We start from the raw sequence: 9,976 nt of genomic DNA on the forward strand, positions 1-9,976 counted from the left end.
GTAACATAATATAGTAATTACTTCATGCATACTGAAAAGCTGGTCCTAACGTCCTGCGCGTGGTCTTTAACGACACTGATCCTCATCAAATTGTTTCTCCAACAGGCGCGGATTTAAAAGAGGGCATAGAGCCCTTTGTCACAAACAGACAATTTTTGGCATAATATTTTTGAAACATGTCCTATTAAGACCCGTTAGTGATATGAAACATGTTCAGGAAACTGTGTTCTACAGGCCAACATGAAGTCAAAAGGGAACTGCTACTTTAGTGTTCATATTGGAGAAAAAGTACCTGCTAAAAACAGACAAACTGCATACTATGTAACATTATTCTTATAATAGAAGCCTCCGTGGCTCAGGCGGCAGCGCGCCGGCCTCTCACCGCTGGATACCGTGGTTCAAATCCCGCTCACTCCATGTGAGATTTGTGCTGGACAAAGCGGAGGCGGGACAGGTTTTTCTCCGGGTACTCCGGTTTTCCCTGTCATCTTTCATTCCAGCAACACTTTCCATTAACATTTCATTGCATCTATCAGTCATTTGTCATTGCCCCAGAGGAGTGCGACAGGCTTCGGCAGCCGGCACATTTCCTATCCTCGCCGCTAGATGGGGGCTTCATTCATTCCATTCCTGAAACGGTCGAATGACTGGAAACAGGCTGAGTATTTTTCATTTTCATATTCTTAAAATAGCCTTTTCCAAAGAAAAATCACTCTAATTTTAGTGGTCAAATTTATGAGAAAAAAGCATGTCATCCTTGGACCCTCCTCTTGAGTGTGTTCTGGATCCGCCACTGCTCTCCATCATTGATCGCATCCTCCTTTCCAAAATGCGTGTGAACAATTTCAGCTCGATGGCCGTTGTAATCCTCCTTTTGCTCTCTTGTCTATAGAAAGGTGTGATTAGTCTTCGGTACACACCTTACTCAAATTCCATGCTAATCCTAATATTCTGGGAAACCATTTCATCCGTGCCTTCCCGCTATATTTCGCCATTTCCGGCGCAATGTCATCTATGCCTGCTGCTTTATGACGATGCAGTTTATTTACCATCCCCTCCTCTTCCTCAACCGTAATTGCTGTCATTGTACTCCTCCCCATTCAATCGACTGTTCGGAACCTCGTACAGGATGATTCCCCCCCCCCCCCCCTTTTTACGCTTAGAAGCTTCTGCAAAGGTGAGAATGCTGTAACTCACCTGAATCATAATAAAAAGTTCGCTACGCCCCGCCAGTTCCGTTCTTGTTTAGAAGTAGTGATTATTGTTTTATGAGGAAGTACAACTAAGCAACCATCTTCTCTTAATGGTAATGAGAAGGGAAGTGGAAGAAGTCCAATGAAAGAAAGGAAAGGGCAGCAAGGGGCGTGAAAATGGAAGACTCCCTAGGCCTTGCAGACCTCAGATGACCGGGCGAGTTAGCCATGCGGTTAGGAGCGTGCTGCTGTGAGCTCGCATCCGGGAGATAGTGGGTTCGAACCCCACTGTCGACAGCCCTGAAGATGGTTTTCCGTAGTTTCCCATTTTTCACACCAGGTAAATGCTGGAGCTGTACCTTAATTAAGGCCACGACCGCTTCCTTCCCTTTCCCAGGCCTTTCCTCTCCCATCGTCGCCGTAAGACCTATCTGGGTCGGTGCGACGTTAAGCAATTAGAAAAAAATCCTAAGATGATCGGGGCCGTAAAAGAACAAGAGTTGAAGAAGGAAGGTCAGATAGGAAAGAGGATAATGATGAAACTGTCACAAGTGGAAGCAATGACAGACTCAGCTAGAGGAACGTGGTCGCCAATCCACGCTTCCAAGCTGGGAGCCCCTGGTCCCCCTCTTACTCAACTCTTAAGACAGGCAGGAGACACCGTCTATGTATTCTACCACCTCACCTACAAAGGGAGATTCTTGTTTACAATGAAGGGCGAATGAAACAGAGAAGCATTCCAACAGCAGGGGCTTGGGACATTGTAGGTTATCATATTTTGTTTTATCCGGCGCGACGATATTAGATCATCAGAGGTCAAGAGAGTATTTCATATCTTCCCCCCTTTCCATGTCATGACTCCCTTTTATTGTTGTTGTTGTTGTTGTTGTTCCTCTTCTTCTGCTTCTTTCGCTTCTTCTTCTTCTTCTTCTTCTTCTTCTTCTTCTTCTTATCTTCCTGATCTACAATATGGGTACATAACCACACTGCTTTGCACCTTGTAAGACCAACAACGACCACTATCGCCAGATTTTTTGTTTTTAATGTTATTTGATCGGGGCGTCGACCCATGCGGATCTTTTGCCCCTAAAAACCAAACCAAACCCCATGGCACTACAGCCTTGGCCTACCAAGCGACCGCTGCTCAGCCCGAAGGCCTGCAGATTACGAGGTGTCGTGTGGTCAGCACGACGAATCCTCTCGGCCGTTATTCTTGGCTTTCTAGACCCGGGCCGCTATCTCACCGTCAGATAGCTCCTCAGTTCTAATCACGTAGGCTGACTGGACCTCGAACCAGCCCTCAGGTCCTGGTAAAAATCCCTGACCTGGCCGGGAATCGAACCCGGGGCCTCCGGGTAAGAGGCAGGCACGCTACCCCTACACCACGGGGCCGGCATCTTTTGCCCCTACTGGCACCATATTGTATGAACCTGCGCGTAATTGGAATGGCGGTAGTGTGGAATGTTGTGTGTGAGGAAAGGAAGATTAAGGACATTACAAACACCCAGTCCCCAGGCCAGGAATATTAACCATTACAATTAAAAAATCTTGACCCGGCCTGGAATCGAACCCGGAGCCCCCTACACCGCGGGGCCGGACATTATCGTCAGTTAATTCGTTACAATGACGATTAAATAATATTTCCATATCAGCGAACTTCAGTGTTGATGGACTTGGAACTAAAGATCTGGGGATTCATGAATATGTCTGACATTATAGCCCTTACGATAAAAAATGTCTTCTTCTTCTTCTTTATCTGTTTACCCTCCAGGGTCGGTCTTTCCCTCGGACTCAGCGAGGGATCCCACCTTTACCGCCTCAAAGGCAGTGTCCTGGAGCTTCAGACTTTAGCTCGGGGATACAACTGGGGAGGATGACCAGTACCTCGCCCAGGCTGCCTATGCTGAACAGGGTTCTTGGGGGGGGGGGATTGGAAGGGATAAGGAAGACGGAAGGAAGCGGTCGTGGCCTTAAGTTAGGTACCACCCCGGCATTTGCCTGGAGGAGAAGTGGGAAACAACGGAAAACCACTTCCAGGATGGCTGAGGTGGGAATCGAACCCACCTCTACTCATTTGACGTCCCGGGATGAGTAGACCCCGTTCCAGGCCTTGTACCACTTTTTCAAATTTCGTGGCCGACCCAGGAATCGAACCCGGACCATACTAACCACTACACCACACAGGCGGACCGGTAAAAATGTATGATATAAAATATGATCGGAAACTGTGCAGTTTAGGATAGAACTAATATTAACGGAGATATTTCGAAGATTGTGATGGAATACAATAATCGTGAATTTCTCCGTTATTATTTCTCTGCGTAAAAATTCATGGCACACGAAAGATCGGGAATGAGATTTTGTGCAACTTTTCTCATGTAGCTACATTTTTTCCATACATCTAATATCAACGGAGAAAATTGACACTTCCCGTTCTAGTCCCCTTAACAATGCTGTATCAAAAGCCAAACCAAACCCCATCGCGCATGGCCTACCAAGCGACCGCTGCTCAGCGCGAAGCCTGCAGTGTCGTGTGGTAGGCACGACGAATCCTCTCGGCCGCTCTTGGATTTCTAGATCGTGACCGATATCTCACCGTCAGATAGCTCCTCAATTGTAATAACTTAGGTTGAGTGGACCTCGAACCAGCCCTCAGATCTAGGTAAAAATCCCTGGTCTTGCCGAGAATCGAACCCAGGGCCTCCAGATAAGAGGCAGACACGCTACTCCAACACCGCGAAGTCGGCAACATTGCTCAACCAGTGTACATTAATCATACAGTATGTGTATAATGACTACACGAAGAAGCCGGCTTGAGGAGAGTTGAACAGTTGACTAGAAAAGCCGTGTTACATAAGCAGGACAGATCATTCGCGTAAGTACGTAAAAGGTAGATTGCAGAAACTATGGTAAATATCCGTTTGTAAATCGGGGAATGAGTCCGCCTCTGTGGTGTAGTGGTTAGCGTGATTAGTTGCCACCCTCGGAGGCCCGGGTTCGATTCCCGGCTCTGCCACGAAATTTGAAATGTGGTACGAGGGCTGGAACGGGGTCCACTCAGCCTCGGGAGGTCAACTGAGTAGAGGTGGGTTCGATTCCCACCTCAGCCATCCTGGAAGTGGTTTTCGGTGGTTTCCCACTTCTCCTCCAGGCGAATGCCGGGATGGTACCTAACGTAAGGCCACGGCCGTTTCCTTCCCTCTTCCTTGCCTATCCCTTCCCATCTTCCCAACCCCCAACAAGGCCCCTGTTCAGCATTGCAGGTGAGGCCGCCTGGGCGAGGTACTGGTCATTCTCCCCAGTTGTATCTCCCGACCAAGAGTCTGAAGCTCCGGGACACTGGCCTTGAGGCGGTCCGAGGGAAAAGCCGAACCTGGAGGGTAAACAGATGATGATGATGATGATGATGAAATCGGGGAATGGATTATTGGAATGCATTACCTGCAGCTGGCTTAGATCCTTTTCCAAAAAATGTAAGATCCTTGAAAAATAGACTCCAGCCTTGTATAAATTGTGTACATTTCTATGTGATGGAGTCATATTTTAATGCAACGATATAGCCACTGTAAATTGTAGTATTAAGAGGCATCTGAATTATTTAAGGTATGTGGTTTAAATCCCGGTCACTCCATGTGAGATTTGTGCTGGACAAAGTGGAAGCGAGACAGGTTTATCTCCGGGTACTCCGGTTTTCTCTGTCATGTTTCATTCCAGCAACACTCTCCAATATCATTTCATTTCATCTGTTATTCATTAATCATTGCCCTAGAGGAGTGCGAAAGGCTTCGGCAGCTGGCACAATTCCAATCCTCGCCATTCCTGACCCGGTCGAATGACTGGAAACAGCCTGTGGATGTGTAAATTTATATATGAACGTGCTGTATTTACAATAATGAGATAATAGCACTTGAAGCGCTCAATCTACTGTAAGTCATAGTGTAAAATTTTGTAATACTTAAGGTAGTAAACTCGTGTCCTCATCCCAAGGTGATACAGCTCTTTCCAGGCACACCCCCCATTGGAGGTGAGCCGCATGTACAGTTTCAAACAAAAACCAGCCCTCCTGCCATTCTTAAATTTCTGGCAGTACCGGGAATCGAACACAAGCCCCAGAGGACAGCAACTAATAACACTAACCGTTATGCTACGGAGGCGGACAATACTTAAGGTAGGTACGTGAGAATAGTTATATGACGGTGATGTAATGCTAAGCTAATAGTAAGCTCAACCTGTAGTATTGTAAGCCGTAGTATTAAGCACTGGAAATACTTAAGTGGTCTGTGAATGTGTATATGATGATGCTGGATTTAGAATGTTAAACGATAGTAGGCCTATTTCTTGTAATATTTTCTTTCCATGGAATTGCTTCTTGTTGTTGTTATTGTTGTTGGGTAATTAGGTTTAAACTTTACTTTAATATTACACTACTGTAAGTGATTGCCACCGGGATATTTTCCAATTCCGATGTATTTGTTAATAATAATAATAATAATAATAATAATAATAATAATAATAATAATAATGTCCGCCTCTGTGGTGTAGTGGTTAGCGTGATTAGCTGCCACCCCCGGAGGTCCGGGTTCGATTCCCGGCTCTGCCACGAGGGCTGGAACGGGGTCCACTCAGCCTCGGGAGGTCAACTGAGTAGAGGTGGGTTCGATTCCCACCTCAGCCATCCTCGAAGTGGTTTTCCGTGGTTTCCCACTTCACCTCCAGGCGAATGCCGGGATGGTACCTAACTTAAGGCCACGGCCGCTTCCTTCCCTCATCCTTGCCTATCCCTTCCAATCTTCCCATCCCCCTACAAGGCCCCTGTTTTCCATAGCAGGTGAGGCCGCCTGGGCGAGGTACTGGTCGCACTCCCCAGTTGTATCCCCCGACCAAGAGTCTGAAGCTCCAGGACACTGCCCTTGAGGCGGTGGAGGTGGGATCCCTCGCTGAGTCCGAGGGAAAAGCCAATCCTGGAGGGTAAACAGATGATGATGATGATGATGATGATGATGATGATAATAATAATAATAATATACCCTACCAAGCTCGATAGCTGCAGTCGTTTAAGTGCGGCCAGTATCCAGTAATCGGGAGATAGTGGGTTTGAGCCCCACTGTCGGCAGCCCTGAGGATAGTTTTCCGTGGTTTCCCATTTTCACACCAGGCAAATGCCGGGGCTGTACCTTAATTAAGGCCACGGCCGCTTCATTCCAATTCCTAAGCCTTTCCTATCCCATTGTCGCCATAAGACGTATCTGCGTCGGTGCGACGTAAAGCAAAATAGCAAAAAAATTACATACCCTAGTGCACACGTGGCCTATTCCAGGATTTACCTACAGAGCATAGAGAAACTCTGTTACACCGTTTTTCCGTGATGTTACAAACAAACATGCAGCAGACTAAACTTGAATTGAACCTCATTTCGACTTTTGCATACCTAATCTAGTGTGATTAGCTACCACCCTCGGAGGCCCGGGTTCGATTCCCGTCTCTGCCACGAAATTTAAAAAGTGTTACTAGGGCTGAAACGGGGTCCACTCTGCCTCGGAAGGTCAACTGAGAAGAGAGGTGGAGGGCGGGGTTCGAATCCCACCTCAACCATCCTGGAAGTGGTATTCCGTGGTTTCCCACTTCTTCTCCAGGCAAATGCCGGAATGGTACCTAACTTAAGCCTACGGCCACTTCCTTCCCTCTTCCTTGTCTATCCCTTCCAATCTAACCATCCCTCCACGAACCCCTGTTGTGCATAGCGGGTCAGGACGCTTGGGCGAGGTATTGGTCTTTCTCCCCAGTTGTATCCCCCGATCCAAAGTCTCACACTCCAGGACACTTGAGGCGGTAGAGGTGGGGTCCCTCACTGAGTCCGAGGGAAAAACCAACCCTGGAGGGTAAGCGGATTAAGAAAAGAAAGAAAGAAAGAAGTAGGCCTATACCTAATCCGAGATTAAAAAAAAGAAGTTTGAGGTAAGCAATGAAGTTTACAGACAAAATTATATTGTGTTTAAGTTCAGTAGCGCCGATTGGGAATTAGAAGTGTGTGTGTGTGTGTGTGTGTGTGTGTGTGTGTGTGTGTGTGTGTGTGTGTGTGTGTGTGTGTGTGTGTGTGTGTGTGTGTGTGGGTGGGTGGGTGGGTGGGTGGGTGGGTGTGGGTGGGTGTGGGTGTGTGTGTGTGGGTGTGTGGGTGTGGGTGTGTGTGTGTGTGTGTGTGAAGGGGGCACACAAAAATATAGGCAACCAAAAGTACCCGGGTTTGTGGGATATAGCAGGGGGGGGGGATGTTACACCATAATTGAAAAAAAAAATACAAAATGGTTAGTTTTGTGATGTTCTCTGAGTGAATTTCGAGAGAGAGGTAAAAGTTCACCAAAGTAACAATAATTACACATGCATTAAAATTAAATGGAAGTATGGCGTGATTACACAGGGACATTTTTTTAACTATTCAGGGGATTCTCGCTCGACCGGTCGCCCGCACTGCAAGCCTGTCTCTCGCCAAGCACTTTGCCGTGATGCGCTTCTCGGCGTTACAAGTTCCACTCCTTTGCAGTCTGCTGAGAGCTTTATCAGCGTAAAGTTCAGTTTAGTCAAGTGTTCACGTGTTTAATGCTCAGTGTATTATTCCAGTGCTATATTCATTACATCAGCGCGTGTACATACATAATACCTTCACAACATACAGGAAATCTTATACGAAAACACTCTATGACTGAGTGCCGGGTGAGCGCTGGCCGCATTACGGTGAAGTGATTGGCGGGAGACAGGGTCGCAGGCATGCCATTGGGCGAGCGGCAATTCCCTGAATAGATAAAATAATATCCCTGTACAATTAAAATCATTTAGTACTTGATTACATACTTAACAAAGTAACACACTACTGGGGTCGTCTGACGAGAAGTCGTGTGGATGCGGGGATAAGCATTGTTGCTGCACATGCGCCAATCTCAAGTCTCAAGGCCTGACAATAAACATCTGTTCCCACCTCAAACAGCCTCTAAGTTGTTTTCCGTGGTTTCCCATTTTTCCTCCAGGCAAATGTCGGGTTGGTTCCTAACTTAAGGCCACGACCCCCTCCCTTCTTCCTTCCTTCCTTCCTTCCTTCCTTCCTTCCTTCCTTCCTTCCTTCCTTCCTTCCTTCCTTCTTTGCCTATCCCTTCCAATCTTCCCATTCCCTCACAAGGCCCCTGTTCGGCATAGCAGGTGCGGCCGCTTGGGCAAGGCACAGTACTTGTCCTTCACCGCAGTTGTATCCCACGACCCAAAGTCTCACGCTCCAGGACACTGTCCTTGAGGTGGTAGAGGTGGGATCCCTCGCTGAGTCCTGGAGGGTAAGAGGATTAAGAAAGAAAGAAAGAAAGAATGAAAGAAAGAAAGAAAGAAAGAAAGAAAGAAAGAAAGAAAGAAAGAAAGAAAGAATTAGCTAATAAGACAACAGGGTTTGTACAATTAAAAAAAAAGGTAATTCCTATAATTTCTAGTTTAAGACGGACGCCGTTATCCCCCCTAATAGTCGCCGCTGTTTAAGTTATGCACGTATGTATAGTAAAATCAGTTGGCAGCACTGGTCCTGTGCACAGTGTGCCGGCCTTTATGTAGAACAAAACAACGTACCTTTCTCAGTGCTGTAAGCTGCTTCTTACACTGTCTTCCAGACACTAATATTACGTGAACATGTATGCAGATGGTGAGGAATGCACAGTACTGACGTCTGGGCGTCCGGCTGGCTCGCACGCATCAGCGTGATTCACTTGTCCCGATCTGTAGCCTTTAGCTGTGTTACATCGCGCAACCAGGAAAAGTCCTTCAAAAATACGTCATACTATTCGCGATTCGCGCTTAGTATCATATCATTGGACGACAATTGGGCGGGAGTGGTGGTGGTGATTATTGTTTTAAGAGGAAGTACAGGGTGACCCAAAAGTACGTTAGCATTTGACGAGGCAATACTTCACGGAATGTTGGAGGTAATAATTGACACACATGACTGGCATGACATGGGGTTTTAATTACACTAAAGTAAAATACACAAGAAGTCGCAAGTCTACCGCGATCGTCCGGCCTCATTAGGAATGCTAAAATACAACATCCGACGGCAATTTCTCACCATACCTACGGATATGCTGTACAGTGCTGTTCACAACATTGTCCCTCTATCACAGGTATTGTTGATGAACGACGGCCGATATGTTGAGCATGATTTATAAAGAACATCGCCTTTGCTAAACCTCGAATGTTACGCTAATTATTGCTTGTGTATCGTATGAAACGCCAAATGTTGATCATTTTGTGTACTTTATTTTGATGTCAATAAAACCCCATGTCATGCCAATCATGTGTGTCAATTATTACCACTCTACCTCCAGTATTCCATGATGTACTTTGTATTACCTCATCAAATGTTAATGGGCTATTGGGCCACCCTGTACAAATAGGTAACCATCCTCCATATAACACTTATCAGAGAGAAAAAATGAAAGTGATCCAGCACTTCGAAAAATGAAGATATCGGCCAAAGAAAGACAAGGGCCATGAAGGGCGTGAAAACTAAAGGCACCCTAATCTCGAATGTTCTAATAGCGTCGGGGTCGGAAAAATCCAGAGCTGGCCAAGGGAGGTCGCATAAGATAGATGAAAGTGAGGAGCCTGACACAAGTAAGGGGAAGCAATGCCATGACTCAGCTAAGGGCCCCGTGGTCACCAACCAACGCTCCCAAGTTGAGAGCCCTGCGGCCCCTTTTAGTCACCTCGTACGACAGGCAGGGGATATCGTGGGTCTTACAATCGAGTGGGTAGTC

At 46.7% G+C, this 9,976-nt stretch overlaps 1 protein-coding gene across 1 annotated transcript in view; it reads right to left on the reverse strand.

Annotated features, from left to right (window-relative positions):
* LOC136881175 (uncharacterized) overlaps positions 1-8,929 on the reverse strand; it is a 64,512-nt gene extending 55,583 nt beyond the window's left edge. Inside the window, exon 1 of the mRNA XM_067153849.2 lies at positions 8,793-8,929. The gene's annotated coding sequence lies outside the window, so the exon portion shown is untranslated. The remainder of the gene's footprint in view (positions 1-8,792) is intronic.
* Between the last annotated feature and the right edge of the window lie 1,047 nt (positions 8,930-9,976).

This window comes from Anabrus simplex, chromosome 1 (assembly GCF_040414725.1).
Source record: "Anabrus simplex isolate iqAnaSimp1 chromosome 1, ASM4041472v1, whole genome shotgun sequence".
NCBI classification, from domain to species: Eukaryota; Metazoa; Arthropoda; class Insecta; order Orthoptera; family Tettigoniidae; genus Anabrus; species Anabrus simplex.